Raw genomic sequence first — 16,146 nt, 5'->3', positions numbered from 1 at the left:
ATGCTACGGCTCTTTAGTGCCAAAGGATTAGGTCTAAATCCTTTGGTCTGATATTCATGGTCCTCTGCAGTGTGGTGTCAGTGACTCCCCCAGAATCAGTGCTTTCTCCAATCCTTTTCACACCTTCTCCCCAAGCCAGGCCAGGCCCTGGACTTGCATTCTCTGGGGACCAAGCCACCACTGCAAATTCTGAGAGACACTGCTCAGGGAATACACAGGGCACTGTGCCCCTGGCATGAGGCCCCTGCCTGTCTCCTCTGTGCCCTGGGACTTTGGACTGTGCTCACTGCAGGAAGCCTCAACTCCCTTCCTCACCTCCTCAGAATGAGATTGTGAAAAGCCTTTGCTCTCTCTTTTCAGAGCCTTACTTGACCCCCCAGCTTGCCTCAGTCAAGTGTTCCCTCAAAACAGAAGTCACCTGCTGCTTGAAACCAGAGGAACAAGGACAGAGAGGCCCCTGGACCCTAACTCCCAAAGCCCACAGGCTGAGGGCCCACTACAGTCCTCAGCCCCTAGTCCAACAGACGCTTTTCCTAGAAAGCTCTGGGCACAGAGCTCTTTCATTCCTCCTTCTGGGGTACCAGCCCCCCTACTTTCTGAGCCCAAGGAAAGGTAGGAGAGGATGGCTGCCTCTCTCTGTCTACGGTGGGTTCATCTCCCCAGGGTTATATTACTAATGGATTCATTCTGCTGGTCAGAAGCAGGGCCAGGGGCTCCACTCTGTCCACCAGTTCCATCCACCTTGGCCTTGCATGTTACCAGAACAATAACACTTAGAGGTATATGGTAGGGTGAAAGTGCCCTTGGGATTGCTGCACCCCCAACAGGAATCACAGAACCCACGTGCACTTGCAAGGGAATTTTGAGGCCATCCAGCCTCTCCTTGTCCTGACCATAAATCCCCATTAAACGACCCCCTCTCTGAGATGTGTTTGTCTACATACAGTAACTTAACCCCACCACAGTGACCGTGCATCCTTTGCCAGCAATGCAAGTTAGCATGCTTTTAATGTTTGCCTGAAATCTGACTTCCGGTAGTTTCCATAAGTGGCCCTAATTTTATCCTTTGGAGCCACAGGAAATACTCCTTTTCCCTGGGACTGTCTTTGAATGACCATTTTCCCAGCTGGTCCTTCCTCAACTTAACAGGGCTGGTTCCTTAAGTCATAGCATGTGTCAGGCATGGAAAGTGCCTCTGAACACACTCAGTGTTTTCCACCCTCTCACTGGGTCTCACTGGGTCCCAGTTCAATAGCAGAGTGGGATCAGCGCTTCCTCCTTCTCCATATTGCCCTTGTCTTAATGCAGTCTAAGATGCAATTAGGTTCTGGGGAAGCCACATTATACTAAAGACGACTATTGAGCTGTCAACACCTGCTTGAAGCCACACCTTCCCTTTCTGTGCTTCTGCAGTGAGGATGTCAGCCCCAAGGGGAAGGCCTTACCTTTCTCCCTACTGAACTTCATCTTGTTGGATCCTACGCATCGCTTTCATCGGCTGAGACATGTTTGCATTCTTGTTCTGTCATCTAATGGGTGCATCTTTCCTCTCACTTTTAAGCCATCTGAAAATTCAAGTCAGTCTGACCAACAGATCTGCAGCCAAGTCATTGATAACAATGTAGATTAGGGCAGGACCAAGGCCAGAGCCAGCTTCTTGATCCTGGAGACACCTCCCTGGGTTGATAACCCTCCTAATTGCCACTATGCCTTAGGAACAGGTCTTCAGCCAATTACAGACCTATTTGATTATTCTGTCATCCGGACTCTTCTTCCTTGATTGTCCACAAATCCTCAGGAGAAAACTTGCTGAGGGTCACCCAAGTCAAATTGACCTGTCAGTAAAGGAAATAAATTGTCTTGCCTGGCTTATTGGGAGGCCCCAAGGACAACTGTTTCTTTCTCTAAGCACTCACATGCTGTCTATTCTAGAATCTTGCTGAGGGCTGACACGTACTCCCTGGTTTGTTGCTTGAGAAAACACCTTTCTCTTTGGTGGAAGTCAGACTTACATTTGCCTCTCTTGGCCTCACGACATCATTCCCATTTGTCACGATTCCTCAAAGACTATTAACCAAGAAGTCAGTCAACAAACATGTTAGAAAGGAGCAGGCAAAGCTGAAACATCCACGATACCAGCCCTAGAGTAGTTCAAAGGGTGTCAAGCTCCTGGGAGTGTTCTGATTACTGACCAGAAGGCCTGGGAAGCCTGGCTTCTGAGGATGTGCAGTGGATCCTCCTGGGGCGAACCCTTTGTGGACGTCTCATCCAGCACCCCCTTTTCTCCAGGACTGTGGCCACAGCTCTGGTGGAAAGATCCTTCCTTCTATGCAAGTCCTCACATGATCTCCTCATGATCTACATGTAGAAAAGCTCCTCGAGCAATGCCAGGATCCTAATGGGTCTTCTTAGTTTGCTCCTGGATTGAGAGGAAGGGAGAGAAGAGGCATGGTCTTGCCAGTAGGACCTGGAGTCTCAGAAGCTGGGAGGGGGCAGGCAAGGCACTCTGCTAACCCCAAGCGAGTGTGACCAAAAGGCTGGCCAAGGAGAGAATAAAAACAGAGCCAGGGAGGATTTGGGGCAGTCCTTTGGCAGTGCTGGGCCCTTGGGGGTAGCGATGAGGGTGACTGAGACATCTACCCAATTCAAGGCCCCAGGGACAACAAGGTTCCAGGGCCAGAGTGAACGCAGGACTGGCCTGGGGACGGACACAGTTCAGACATTCCTAAGCACACGTTTCTTTTCTTTCTTTCTAAGTGTGTAGTTGGAGCCTGTTGAAAACAGCGTAGATAATAAAGCCTCGGAAAGAGTGGCATTGTCTCTGTGGGCAGGGCCCTGCTTGAGCAAGTGATTGGTGTGGGCTGGGGTGGGGAATACGCCAGGAGACCAGCGAGAGCTCCAGTTATCAGAAGGTTTCAGCCAAGGAGACTTGACCCAACCTCGACACTCCTTACCCAACCCAACCCAGACACTCGTTACAGGTAGGTAAGGTACGTTCATGGAGACTGTCTCCTCCACATCTCACAACAGTCTAGGAAGATACGCAGGGAAATGATGATTTTCTAGGAAGGAATGATGACCTTCTAGGAAGATACGCAGGGGGATGCCAAGGGGACCCAGAGAGACAGCAGCTGGACTGGACCCCACTTGGTAAGTGGTGGCAGAGCCATGTGGAAGTGGGTGACACCCCACCCACACACCGCCACAGACTGTGTCATCCCTGCACCCCTACCCAACACAGCAAAGAGCTGCATGCGGGAAATCAACATGCACAAGACAGAGCCCCTCGCCCTTTGAGGAACTTCGTTGGAACAAAGAACACTGTAATAGTGATCGTGATGGTCAGCATTTCCCACCATCAGCAGATGTGCTTATTTACTCACTTGACTGTCATGAAAATCCTGTGAGAGTGGCACTTAGATTCCCCATTTTGCAGATAAAGACACTGAGGTGCAGAGTGGCCCAGTAGCATGTCCAAGGCCCCCCAGACCTGGCTGTGTCCCAGCACCTCCCTGCCCAGGGTGAAAAGATGGCTTAGCCTCGAGGGAAGGGGGCATCAGTGCTGGGGAGAGGCTGACATGCCAGAATGGATGGGAACCAGCCAGCCAGAGAGGATCTGGGCAGGCCGTCCAGGAGGGGGCATCACGCCAGCCAGGGGCAGAAGGGGTGGTTGGGGGTGTCCTAGTCGTGCGGGCTCCTGCGGGCTGCTGGTGGATGGCAGAGGCCCAGGTGGGCGGGTGAAGAGGCCCTGCCCACCACCACAGCCTCAGGCAAGCACCGGCATCCAGGCAGCCCGGTGATCTACAGCAGTTGGGTTAGAGGCCTGCTTTAATCGAACGATAATACTGGGGAGTGATGAGCCACCATACATCAGCTCTCTCCAAATGAAAAATTCGAGAGGATAATGTGGGAGGTGAGCAATGGACTGGGAGTGTGCATTTTACCCAAATCCACAGCAATTTACATGCTAGAGAGACAGCTGTTCCCACTGCTGAGCCGAGGAGCTCCCAACCACAGCTCGGCCTGGGAGTTCCCTGCAGGCTCCTACCTCACATCCCCTGGGCCCTTGGTCCCGCCGCACGCACGCAGGCTCCACACGACTAATTTTCTTTGTTCTTCTTTTTTTTTTATTATTATTGTCTTAAGTTCCCCAATGGTGAGATTTTATTTTATTTAAAAAATGTTTAAATTGTGGTGAAATACACCATAACATAAAACTTACCACCTTAACCATTTGAAAGGGTACAGTTCAGTGAACTGATTTTTAGAGCAGGTGGCTGGGGTGTGAGTCCTGTGCCCAGCCGGGCTCATGTGCCAAAGGCCAGCCCCTAGCTATCCTGCCATCACATCTTGACTGCACTTTAATGGCAGTGCCTACCTCCCCTGGCCGGGGGGCCCGAACCCACAGTCCTTACCCCACAGGAGGACTCCTGACTCTTCCAGTCCCCTCTGGTCTCCACCTTCTCTGGCCACCCTGAGGCTCCTGGCCTGTTGTGGGGGCTGCTCAGGTCTAAGTGCTGCCCATAACATGCTAGTGCACAGAAGTGGGGTCTCCCTGGGTCTTGCCCCCAGGTGTACACATGGTGGGGCCCTCTCCCACCAAGTGCTCCCAGAGTCTCAGGGGCTGGGCTTGTTCTGAATCAATCCCGACAGAAAAGCCTCAGGAAGGCCATCATGTCCCCCTCTTGCCCAGTGTCCTCTCTTGCAGAGGGTAACCCCTCATGGGAAGGAGGCACAGAGCAGAGAAGCATTGTCCTTGCCCAGCTCTGACCTCAAACCTGCCTCTGCTTCTTATTGGCTGTGCGGTCCCGGGTCCGGCCCTGTCTCTCCAAGCTGTGGGCTTGCCTCTGTGTAACAGCTGGAGGGAGCTGCTGTCTGGGTGTGAACTCGTGGCACAGGGCCCAGCCCAGCGGGATGACAGGGTGCACGCGGGTGTGTTTCAGATGTGGACGTGTGATTTCAGGTTGAGTGTGTGCATGGGGTGACCCCCACTCATCCACCAGCTGCAGCTGGCCTGGGCAGAGGGATGGAGCTGGCTGTGCCCAGGGTGGTGGTGGGGGCACAAGGCGTGTGTGTGTGTCCTCCAAAACCTCCTTGCTGCAGAGTATAAATATTTATACAGATACCTGCCGTAAATCTGCCCGCCTGGCAAACAAATGAATTGCAAAGGTAACTTTGGGGGCTTTTACAAAAATGCTCAGGGATGGGGTTGAAGAACTAAGGAAAAAAGCACTAACATGACAAAGCTGGCTGGACAGCTCTCAGGGTCTCATCCTGGGGCAGGCAGCCGGGTCCCCTGAGAGGGGAGGGAGGGAAAACACTCTATGGAACACACCCAGACTGAGCTGTGACCCCGGAGCATGGAATGGGCTCCCAGTCGCCCAAACTGCAAACGTTCACTGACCTCCAATAGCTTCCTCTTTCAGCCCTGTGAACAGAGAGGAAACTGAGGCACAGGGAGGGAAGTGGCTTTCCTTGGTGGTGCAGCCAAGACGCAAACCTGAGTCTGAGGGGGCACCTCGCCCTGCTGCCACAGCCTGGCAGGGAGCTGGAGGTGGAGTACAGCGTCGGGGCCAGGTTAGGGCCAAGCTCCCTTACTCTTTCACCCCCTAACATCTGCTTCTGATGACCCTCCCTGTCTCCCCGACCCCAGGCCCTGGCCTGGCAGATGCTGCCGGGTCCCAGTCCCTCAGCTGGGGCTGGAGAAGGGCTCTTTAATTGGGTCCACAAGAACTTTATTACCTAGTAGCTAGTTCCTTTGCTTTTCCTGTAACAAATTATCCTAACGATGTGACCCAGGACCAGATGTTAATTGCAATGGAAAGTAATCAATTTCCTTTACTGAGCCCAGACTGGGAGGCAGGTTAGTCCGGAGCAGAGACGGGGTTCTTAATGAGGAGGGCACCTGAAGCTTCCAGAGGGCAGGTGCAGTGCGCCCTTGGCTGCCTTGCTTCCTCTTCCTCCCTCTCAGCCCTCATCCCTTCCCACAAGCACAACCCCTAGTCTAGCTGTTTCCCCACCTGGCAGCCCCCCCTTCTCCAGACCATGGCCCTCTAGGGGTCCCCTACTTCTCACGAGCTTCTGTGGCTCCCTGCCCCCTGGGGAATCAGTCCAGTCCTCCTTCCTCTATAGTCTGCCCCAGACCTCGATCCGGTGGCCCTTCTCTCCCCAGGGGCTGAAGCCCAGCCCTCCTCTTGTAAACAGCCCTTTGTAAACACTGCAGCCGGCCCTCCTCTTGTTGGGACCTGCAACTCTGCCCTGTCCCAGGCATGCTCCCCGCTTCTCCCATCCCTCTGGCCAGACCACAGTCTTCCTCGGGCCTTCAAGGCTTCTATGTGTACAAGCTGGGTGCTGAAGAATTCCAGGAGGGCCTCCAGGAAGACTTGGCTGCAAGAGGGCCCCTCCCCACTTCTCTTCTGCCAAGAGACCTCATACCCAGGGACCTGGAGCTCTGGGTTGGAGAATAGGAGTCTTTGGGGTCTGGCCCTGCCTTGGTTGAAAATGGGCCAGGCCCAGAGGCCTCTGCAAAGCAGGCAGCAGTGCTGACCTGGACACCTCCTGGGCTGCAGGGGGAGGGCAGGCTCTCAGCTTTCCTCTGGCCTGATAAGAAATGGGGTCATTACCTGGACTTCAGTTCAAGGTGGTGGACCTGGAGATTTGAAAGTAGAGCAGACAGTCCCTCCCTACCTCTTGCGTACGTACCCATACCCATGAGGTTTCACATGGTGTATTTCAGCAGGATGCACAGGAGGGAGGGTCACAGGAAGGGAGAGAGTGGACAGTGGGCTATCACTGAGAGGCAGGAAGGCAGGAATAGGGCTGGGACAGGAAAGGACAAGTGTCTGACGGCCTGTGGGTGGGCATGGGTAACACTCTGCTGTAGGCCCCTTGACTGACGGAGGACAACCTCCCAGACTCTGCAGGAGCCACCACCCTACGTATACGAGGCCCCGAGGTCTACACAGCCAAAGGACTAGGTCAGCAGCCTCCAGCTCAGCTGTGCTGAGAACCACTTGGGGAGCTTCAAAAACAGAAAGGAAAACAAAAGGGGGGGGGAAGAAAACACACTCATCCCAGACTAATTCAACCTCAGTCTGTATTTTGGCCCCCTGGCAGGGATGTGTTTGCAGCTCCTTGGTGATTCTAATGTGCTAGCACCGGATGTGGGATGGTGTTGGGCAGGTGCCAGCTGAGAGGTCATTTCTGAAGGCCCTAGAGGTGAGGGGAGGCACGGAGAAAATAGCCAGGAGAGAAGATGGAAAAAATGAAACGAATGCGCACTAACGGGCTTATCACCCGATTCTTGGCACTAGGCTGTCAAGAAAGACAGAGGTGTGCTCCCGGGGAAATGGTTTGAGTACTCACGTTGGAAGCCCCTGGGGTCTGAGCCAGTGCCTGGGACTGGCTTTGTCGGGGGCTCAGGCTGCCAAGCTAGGAAGAGGGACTCATCCCCCCTGCTGAAGCCTGGGGGGGGGGTGCTGGGGGACTATAGGATGGGCAGAAAGGACAAGGGCAGGGTGTGCAGGAGAGGGACAGGAGGAGCAAGAAGAGGTGGGAACTCAAAGGAATCTGGGCAGACAAGGGGAGGGTTAAGAGAGCCCAGGACAGTCTGCAAAGGTAAGGAAAGGGTGAGATAGCTGAGGTCCTGAGAGGGAGCTGGGCTCCTCCCCTGCACACCCCCAGGTACGGAGGGGCTGGATTTCCCAGAGCCTTGCGCTCCTTGTTCCTGACCTCTAGGACCTAAGAGGTCAGCGCCCAGTCCCCCTGCCCCCTTGGCCGGACAAACCTGGCTCTAGAGTTGTCCCTGTCTCCCCGCTGTCCTTCTGGTACCGGAGCCCTCCTCCTGACTCTGGGCAGAGGTTAGGAGAGCAGAGGGGGTGTGGAAAGGCCCATGTGTGGCCACTCCTTGCTTGGGTCATAGGGTGAGGGGTCTGGCCTCACAGTGGCCCTGCTGGGCTGGAGCAGAAGAAGCTGGGAGCCCAGGGAGGGAGGCAGGCACTGGCAGGCTGTAGGGGTGGCCAAGGACAAACTCCCTGGACTTTACAATTTCCCTGTGAGTCTACAATTCTATTAAATAGGATAATGGATTTTAAAATGCCCCGAAAAGCAGAGAGTGCTGTAAGATGGGCGGCATTATTGTTATTAACAACCACATCCTTCTCGGAGCGTCTAGAGGAAATAAATCAGACAACGCTCGCTCGCAACAAGCAAGTCCCTTGGAAGCATTCATTGCCACGGAATAAACACATATATATTATAAACCCCAAATTAAAGGGAAATAGCACTTGGGGGTAAGCCATGCTTTTATTTTCTAGGGTCTTACGAAAACCCACACATGAAGGGACAGTAGATCTTTGAGGAGTGCAACCACAGCTGAGCAAGCTCTAGCCTGACTGGGAAGGAGCATCTGGGGGTGCACCACTCCCACCCCCCACCGTGTCCATATGGGGGGAGGGCCGCATGGGGGGTGTCCTGGAAGGCCGAGACACCCTGGGCAACCAGCACCTCCTGAGCTCCTAATTTCAGGGCATCAACTCATCTTTTGTGCTCGTCAAGGCTGACATAACCTCCTTCCCCAGAAAGCCACCCTCATTATTCCCACCCTAACTCACCTCCTGCTCTCCCTTCTCAGTATGCTACTGGTCTACCTTGTGTCTGACCATGCCACACTGCTCTCCATCACCTGGTGTCCCGGCTGGCTGTGAGGCATGCCTTCCTGCCAGACTTTCACAGCTGGCGCTACTGAGGAAGAACACGGAATTGAAAGTGTGGTGGCCACCCTAAAAGGGACTGTACATATTATTTTTTCTCTCTTACCTCATTAAACTTAGCTTCCAATTACGTGTTAATGATGCTGGCTGCCTTTTGTAGGCTAGAGTTTACTGCAGTGTCTTTAAATTTAATCACCTCCATAATGGCCAGCTCTGGCATTGCAAATAAGAGGCCATGAGAAAAAAAGTACAGTCCTTTGCTCCTGAATGAGCCAGCAAGATCTGGGGCCCTGTTGAGGCCAGAAAAGCCCTTTAACGTCTCCTAACCCTAGAGAAATTATATGAAATTCTGGGAACTGTCTTCTAGAACCTCCAACTGGACTCCCTCTGCTTCTTCATTTACAACTACACCAAGAGGGATGGAGGTCAGACTCAGGGAAGGACTTCCTGCCTGTGCTGGTATATGAGCAAAGCTGAAGAGGGTTCTCCTGAGAGGGTGCTTAAGACATCCCATGGCCCGTTGCCGGCCCTCCCCTCCTCATCTCCATTTCGTGTGTGTGGCACCTGGTGTTGGAGACGGGCAGGGTGTAGTGGATTCAGTGTCTGGCTGTCAAGGAGCCCAAGCGGCTTTTCTGCCCTGGGGCCCTTCACCCGGGGATGCACTCTCCCACTCAAGGCCTGGAGAGTCCCACGGGTCTGTCAGTTCAGGACCAGGCTTCATGCCCATGTTTTCCACTGAGCCACAGCTAGCATTTGAGGCCCCTTTCAGCTTGGGGCTGTTGCTCCCACCCTCCTGCCCAGTCCTGTATTTGATTTGAGCCCAAGGGTGGTGAGTCACTGGGGACAGGGCTGGTCCTCCCAAACCTGCTGTGACTTTGGAGATGCAGAGAGAAGCTCTTCTGGCCTCACCTGCCTCTTGGACCAGCTGCCATCTCTCCCGCGGCCAGCCAAACACCACTCACCCCACTCCCCACTTTATCTGCCACTATCTCCTGGGACTGTGTGGTGCCGAGATCTCTTCTTTTGGGCCTCAGGTTGAAAGTCCGTGTGTAACCTCCCTTTCCCCACTGTTCCCACCAGCTGATCCCCACAGTGTCCTTGTCCAACCCCATACTCATGTTCTCCTCTTTACCCTGGCCTCCATCATTCCTGATACACTTCTATAAGAATTCCATTCATCATCCCTCCACATGCTATCCATCTATCCATCCAGCATCCATCCATACACTCATCCCTCTACCTAGCACCCATATATGTATCTATCTATCCATCCATCCATCCATCCATCCACCATTCCTCTCTCTACTCATCCATTCTTCCATCCAACCATTCCTCTATCCACCATCCAAACATCTAACAACCTGTATTAAGGGCCTTCTGGATGTCAAGGCCTGCACTAATGCTGGGACAAGGTCCAGTCCTGGTCTTCAAGGTGTCACCCTGGAGTAAAGAATGTAGACAATCTACTATGTATGCAATTGTCACATAATCAGGGAAGGCTTCCTGGAGGTGAGCTCTGAAGGAGAACTGGATGAAATCTTTATTTTCCAGCTAGGTTCAGCTTAGGCCTTCTGGCTTTGGGCTCCAAGCTCTTAGAATGCTCAAGACTGAATCACACCACATGGAGGTTCCAGAGGACAAGTGGGCACCCTAGGGTAGGGACTGAGCACTCATCACACAAGCATTCCCTCAGAAAGGGAAATAGAGGAGTGTTTTGCCTCTTCCGTTTGAATGGGGTTTCTCCAATGGCAGAGTGGTAACCTGTAGTCCTCCTCATCCTTCCCACTGCCCAGGCCAGGACTTGGATGCTGGAGCTTTAAAACTGAGCTCAGAGGATGTCCTGTGGCTGATTCGCCGACAGGGGAGACCCTTGTGCCCCCAGCTGCCATGTGGATTAAGGCTCAGATTTTCATTGGCCCCCAGCCCTCCCTTCTGCTTGGCCCGCTTCTTCAGCATCCATAGAGAATTCACAGCAAGACCCTCCGGTCCCAGTCTCAGCCTGAACTCCTTCTCGCTCATCAACACCGATTGAATATATACTGTGGGCCCAGGAAGGGAGAGGGGAGGCAGCCCAGGGGCTTGTAAAGAAGGCCTCCACCTGCTCCAAGTCCTGGGAGCAGGACCCTAAGGCTTGGGAGTGACGCAGAGGTAACAACTAGTACCGAAGGACCACTCTTTAAATCTAGTAAAGAAGTTAAAGCAAAAATTAAGATAGCAAATATTTACCTAGAGCTTATTACATGCTGACACTGTTTCAGGTGCTTGGTGTCTGTTAACAGAGAACATCTCCACAACGAGAGGACAGGGCCGTCACCATCCCATTTTATAGATGGGAAAGCCGGTGCGCGAAGAGGTTGGACAGCTTGTCCAGGCGCATCGAGCTGGTATCAGCGGTAAAGCCAGAGCAGTCTGGCTCTTGAGCGCTTCACCACTATTCTTCTCCATCAGTCTCGGCAGAAGCCCCTTGTAGAAAGTGAAAAGCACAGATCCAGGGAGGTTCAGCATCTTTCCCTCCCCCAACACACACAGCTGGTCCATGACCCAACCAGGTTCCTTCTCATGCATGGCAACTACAGACCCTGGCTTCTCCCTCTCCCTCTTTTACTCTGGGTGCTGGGGGAGAAGGCGGCACCTCCTGCCCGCTGTTTCTAGAAGTTCAGTTTATTCTTTCCAACCAGGCAAAGGTCGGTGAATGTACAAACACACACGCGTGCATGCACACATACACACCTGTGCACACATGCACACACGTAATGCCTTTTCCATCTACAGTGCACCTGGTAAGCAAGCTTTCTCATTCTTTAGAACGCAAGAGAGCCAGCAAGTAGGTCATAAAGGCCTCCAAGGTTTATTAATCCCTTCATTGATTTGACAAATGTAAAATATTTATGGTCCATGCATTAAAACTCTTGCGCACTTTGCTCATAGAAAACCCACTGGAGGAACAGTTTACAAACAACGTTGACAAGTGACTCCTCCACTCCCCTCCACAGAAACGTGTCATGATCTGGTCACTACTATTTCCCATGCCAGGAACACAGTCCAGCACGTGCAGGCTCCTGGTTGACTGTGTGAAGCTCAGTGATCCTGGTCTCTGTTATCAGAGCTGATCAGCCACTGATTTAATCACAAGAGACAGAGCAGAGCCACCAGCACTGGGAGAAGCAGGAACCTTCGGAGCACAGCAGTGGGCAGTGGCCGCTCCTGCACAGAGAACGGCCCCCTCCCCTCCTGGCATTCTAGACACGGCCACCCTGGGAAAGGCGAACCCGGGCCAGGAGGAAAACTTTAGGTGATGTGGTACACAGAATAAGAAAACAGGGCACTTGGAATACATTTTAGAGAGATGTTCCCTCTAAGTCGTTAGAACGACAGTGTAAAAGTTTTGATGCTTGAAGGAGGCAATCCTCAGCCAGCTGAAAACTCTATTATACATAATCCTTAATTTCCAGATGGTTCATGTATAATACAGAAGTCTGAAATATGCAGCCCCAGGATTTTTTCCTCCCATGCCAAATGCCATGTGGCATCTGTAAACCCCTCCTTTCTTTTCAAAGCACGTCCACATCCGTTATCTAATTCGATGCCTGCGATAGTCCTGAGAGTCGGGTATTAACCCTATTTTGTTATAGCAGAGGAAACAGAGGCTCAAAGAGGTGCTGGGTCTTGGGACAGTTATGTTGGAGACCTGCATAGAGCCAAGGCTCCTGGCTCCTAGTTCAGGGCTCTTCCTTCCTCCTTGCTGGCTGTGAAGGTGGGGACCTTCAGGATCTCTGGAAAGAATGAATCTGCTTTGGCCCATCCTGCCTGTCCTGTCTTGGGGCCCAGCGGGGTCCTCCTCCCCTGGTGGCTCTTCCAGACACCCCGGCCACAGTGTTCCCTGCTGCTCTGAGCAGCCCCTCCCATGGTTCTGAGCTTGCCATGCCTCTTCCATGGCTAATTGTGAAATTGGGCAGAGGAGCTCAATGCCAGGCACCGGGCTGGGCTGGGCGGATGCGACACAGAGATGGATGGATGGATGGATGGACGGAAAGAAGTAGTGATGGTTGGGTGATGGGAGGGGGGACAAGTCTGGTTTCCTAAGTCTTGTTATTTTGCTTATGGGGGTGGGGGAAGGGAGGCTCTCTGTCCTTCCTGAGCTGCTAAATGCTGTCACAAAAACATTTATTAATATGCAAATTCTAAGTGGCAATCTGGACCCAGTCGGGTTGTGCTAATTTGCACATTAATATCTGTCTTCAGGCCGGCCTCAGCTCCGGAGAGGGAGGGGGTGGGGCTGGGAATCGGGACGAGGAGGGAGGGTGCAGGTGGGGCAGGGTGGGGGGGGTTCCTGCCTGGGGCTTGTGGCCAGTCCCGACAAAGGCAACAAAGGCGGGTGAGCAGGGCTGGAAGCCAGCCTGCAGTGGAGGAACCAGCAAGTGCTGTGGTTCAGCAGGTTCCGTCCATAACCTAGACAGGCCCCAGACGCTGGCCTCTGGCCTCTTACAGGTGCCCGGACGGCCTGGGGCCATGACAGGAATCGTGTGAGAAAAGAGATATTGAAGAAGCCTTAGCCCAGACAGGCCTCTGGTGCTAGAACAGAGTGAAGGTGGTAGGAAAAATAAGTGGGGGATGTCACAGGCCACTGTGGCCAGAGTGTGGCTACTGTCACCTCACCCACGGTAATGGAACTTTTGGGGTAGACGAATGTTTAAGGAACCCCTTCTGATTTACTTGCTCCTTCCTGAACCTGGGCCCAGGTCTCTGTTTTCCTTGAGTCACCTGCCCTCCTCAGTGGCCTCCTATCCTTCATTCCAGTCACTTATGAGTATAGATCCACACATCTCAGTCTCAGATTAGCGGGGTCAACCCCCATTCCAAATCTCCTCTCCCTTTGTCCCTGTACATACAGTTACATTTGTCAGACTGTGTGTCAGACCTTCCTTTGGTTAAGAAGATGGGATCTCCTCTAATGGGTCACCAATAGCGATGGTGGCAGTGATAGGACATCAGGAGAGAGTGGTTGCTGAGTGAGTGGCCTCCTTTAACTTAGCTTAGTTAATCTGAAAGGCCAATAGCCATTGGAACAAATGTGTCCCTTCTTCAGCCCACCAACCCAAAATACCCTTCTGCTGACTGGCTATATTCTAATTCGATTCACTCTTCAAACCCTGCCCTGTGCATTGAGAACCTCCGGGTTCTTGTCCTGTCCAGAAGGCTATTTCTATGGCACATTGTGCCACTCACTCGCAATACTGAATATTTCTCTGATCGTTCCATGTGTGAATCTTGTTTCTCTAGCTGCACAGGGAGCTCTCTCTTTCACTGTACCTGGCAGGGATGAGACAATGTGGCCTGTGTTCAACATATACTTAGCAATTTCCCAAAGTATTTTTATCAGTTAACACCTTTTACCTTCGTGCAAGAGTGTCAAGTGGCCAGGCTGTTATTTTCATACTTCTCAAGTGTGACATTTACTGTTACTTCGTTAAGTGTACATTTATGGATTTGCTTATCAAAATAAACTAAACTTGCAATTCTGAAGATGGCCACCAGGTGGTGATATGTACCTTGGTATGTCCCTTTTGTTTGGGATGTATTTTCCAGAGGCAGGAATTAATGTATTTTTCTTTCTTACGTTTCTATTATTTTAATTTACCTGTTCTTATGTTCCCGGCCTATCCTGGAACACTCCTCCCACCCTGAAAAGAGTGTCTGCTTGGGGGAACTGATAGATGTACAAGGAAGATGATAGTATCACGTGCTATGTGAAGAAATAAACCAAGTGTTCTGGAAGCTTACAGAAAGGAATAATTAGCTCAAAGAAGGGGAAGCCTTTACACAAGAGGTAACATTAGAATGAGGCAAGTAGGGAGAAAACAAGAGTTTGCCAGGAATGTGTCCACAGGAAGGGAGACGCACAGAATTAAGTCAGAACTTGCAAGGGGAGGGAGAGGTGAGGACAGGGAGGGATAAGAAGTGATGTGGCTGATCAGAGAGTTCCTGGAAGAAGAGCAGGAGCCTGGGTGCCTCAGCAGTGCCTGGTCCAGACCATGATGAGCCTTAAACACCTTCCCTTTACCTGCAGGAAGCATGGAGCACATCGGGGAAATGGCAGGAGTGTTTTATATCTAGAGAAGCGGTTCTGGGGAGTGTGGGTGAAGGTGAGCCCACCAGCCGTGGGTAGCGGGGAGCTGGGTGGGAGCACTGCAGGGTCACGGGGATGGAGGAAGGTGACAGAGGTAAGCCGGGGGCGGGGGGGGGGGGTGGGTGGAAGGAGGAAAGTCTGGAGGGCCCAAAAGGGGATGGATGGGGAGGAATTGGCACTGATGGCACCGAGCTGGCCTGGTTTGGAGACAGTGTAGATGATGACACCATTAACCAAGAGAGAACACACGCTTTCCCACTAATTATCCTTAGAAAAAGTCAAAATAGAACTTTTGATTGAATTAAATTAACTTGAACATGGCGCTATTAAACAGGAGATTGGAAAGTCTTCTAAAACAAGCCTATAAAGAAAAAAACCACCTAGGTACAATTCAGTCTCTTTCTCAATAATCTTTAACTGTTATGGTTCTAAATAGTTTCTCTTTTCCTAAATAGTTTCCCCTCTAGGGTCTCAAAGAAGAAACTCTTGGCTACACGCTCACCTCCTCACTTTGCTCTCACACCTCAGGGTGTGTACAGAGTTGGGTTCTGTGAATTCTCTTTGCATTAAAAAGGTTTTATGGCCTCCTATAGGATAAGCGTGCACTTTCTCACGCTTACCTGAAAAAGAAACCACCAGCAGAAAAAAAAAATGTGCCTCTCATTAAGTCCCGGGGCTTTCTTGGCTCTAAGTGGTAGCATCAGAGAGAGATGGGGTACACAGGGATGCATGTCCTGCATCAGGGCTCCCCAGCCTCTGCTGGCCTCACTTGGGATGTTTAGATATTGCTTTGACCCTCACGCAAGGCACAGATTCTAGCAGCTCAAGGACACACACGACCCCAAAGTTCCTCTGCTTCTTTGTGCTGGGGGTTATTTGTGTCCAAGGCTCTTCAGCAGAACCTGGAGGCCCCCTTCCTTTCCTGCCCTCCTACTGGTTTCCACTGGGCTGGCAGGCAGGCGGTTCCAGAGGGTGCATCTCAGCCATCTGAGCCCCACAGCCAAACTGAACCCACACCCTGGGCCAGGCCCTGTTCCCTCACCAGTAGCAGACAAGGGCCCTCAGAACCTGCCCCGGGCCCTGGCTAACCTCCGCCTCTGTGGTCTGAGCCCTGGGTGCCTGGAACCACAGCCAGCCAACTGCTTCCTTAAGCTCCAAGTCCCCTCTTGTCACCTGAAGGCTCACATTCCATCCTGCCATCCGGGATCCTGGAGCACCCCCTAATGCTGAATCTAAGGCTGAGCCAGTCTCCACCCCCTGGGACTGGATTCAGCTGCTCCTTCTGAATCACTTTGGACAAACCCAGAG

General features: G+C 52.4%; 1 protein-coding gene across 50 annotated transcripts in view; it reads right to left on the bottom strand.

Moving 5' to 3' along the window:
* The window catches only part of CELF4 (CUGBP Elav-like family member 4), a 295,427-nt gene that overhangs the window by 112,062 nt on the left and 167,219 nt on the right, over positions 1-16,146 (bottom strand). The window lies entirely within an intron of this gene.

Source organism: Lynx rufus, unplaced genomic scaffold (genome assembly GCF_022079265.1).
Source record: "Lynx rufus isolate CCGP_SWC_20201006 ecotype Redwood Valley unplaced genomic scaffold, mLynRuf1.p SCAF_22, whole genome shotgun sequence".
Classification (NCBI taxonomy): domain Eukaryota; kingdom Metazoa; phylum Chordata; class Mammalia; order Carnivora; family Felidae; genus Lynx; species Lynx rufus.
The sequence above is the reverse complement of the archived record's forward strand: the minus strand, read 5'-3'. Positions and strand labels throughout refer to the sequence as shown.